This window comes from Chinchilla lanigera, unplaced genomic scaffold (assembly GCF_000276665.1).
Source record: "Chinchilla lanigera isolate Chin_1 unplaced genomic scaffold, ChiLan1.0 scaffold00145, whole genome shotgun sequence".
NCBI classification, from domain to species: domain Eukaryota; kingdom Metazoa; phylum Chordata; class Mammalia; order Rodentia; family Chinchillidae; genus Chinchilla; species Chinchilla lanigera.
In genome coordinates, this window is record NW_004955546.1 from 1,873,276 (window position 1) to 1,875,127 (window position 1,852).

Here is a 1,852-nt window from a genome sequence, read left to right on the forward strand (position 1 = left end):
AGAGAGAGAGAGAGAGAGAGAGAGAGAGAGAGAGAGAGAAGGATAGCTGGGATAACTATACAGCTGATGTCTAACGGCTTATTGAAAGGAACAGTTAATACTTAGTTTTTTTTTACCAATCTTTCATTCTTACATCTGGTAATCTGAGCAACCTCACTGAAGATCACAATATGTAATGTAGCAATCACTGTTAATTCCTATTATTTTGTTCTAAAATCCTGTATTGTTTTTATTGTTTTTGCTTTGTTTTGTTTTTGTTTATGTTGTTGGTATTTTGCTATTGTTCTTTTTTTTATTATTGTCTTTAAAATAAAAAAAGTAAGGGGATGGACACCTGGCTGGACTGTGACACCTTCTGCACTCCTCGGATCCTCCCTCCTTCCTGGCGTCCCCAACACCACTGACCACCCCCAGGCCTGTCCCAGGTGCCCTCTGTCTTTTCTCTGCCTGCTTTGTAGTCATCACAGGAGGAAATTCCACGACCGTGAGGACATAGTGGAGTCCACCCTGGCGCATGGGAGCAGATGTCACCCCCTCACCCCCAGTGACTCATCAGAGTGCCATTCCTTGGACATTTTCCCTAAGGCTAAGGATCTTGCTCTGAGGGACTCCTCATGAGGGTACCCATGCTAGTCATGTCTGATCTGCTCCAAGGAGGTGTCACGCCAGGCCAGGGTCCTTGTCTACCAGCTGGTCCCCCAGGACCACCTAGCTGGCATTGATCTGTGGCTCCTTCTCCTCCCCATGGGCTTCCTGAAGAAGACGCAGTGACCAGGGTCCTGTGATGCAGGTTGGGATCATGCAGCACTCCCGGTCAGAACACACAAGCTATACCCAGCACACAACCATCATCCAGCACCAACACACATAGCACACTCCAACACTGCCCCACACCACACACACAAGTGCACATGCCAGATGTACCATGCTGGACACACACTGCATCTCACATCCCCACTCGTGTGTTGCAAACATGCACACCACAAACACACACAGACCACACGCACCACTCATCCATCCACAAATACTCCTGCACGTGCTCATCCACACCACACATCATGCACATCTGTGACACTGCGTGCAGACATATCATCTACATACATCAGATCACACACCTACCACAACCCACTATGCCTTAGATATAATGCATCAATACATGGCATTTACATACAAACACAAAACTCACTCACTAGACACTGCACATGCATCTCAGGTACACACACAACCACCGCATTATACACCCATATCCCACACAGAGCTACACATAGCCGCCATACATACTTGCTCTACCCATCACAGACTCACACCACAAACACCTGCACATGGCCGTATGCACTGTGCACACCGCACATAGACGCAAACTCATACACACCTCAAAGCACACATTCCAGCACCCTACGCGAGCCGTCCACACCACAGGCATGCACACACACACACACACACACACACACACACACACACACACACACCACACTGCTGAGAGCAAATAGCTCTCCTCATCCGGAGAACAGAATGCTGACAAAAGAACAGCATTCAGATGTGTTCACCCTCCCCCAACAGCAGCTGCTTGTATTTCAGGTGCTTAGATCATAATTTTTCTTTCTTAAATCAGGTTCCACAGCATAGACAAAGCCACACTGAACTAATTTTCCTCCAAAAAAGGGCAATTTAAACTTCTCTCTGGCCATTCCTCTTACTGTAGGCTGTCCAGATCTGATATGGGGAGGTAGTGGAGAGAGAGAGACACGCAAGGTCTTTCTGTTCCAAAGCCTGCTGCATGAAACATAACCTTTCCTTTCCTTTCCTTTCCTTTCCTTTCCTTTCCTTTCCTTTCCTTTCCTTTCCTTTCCTT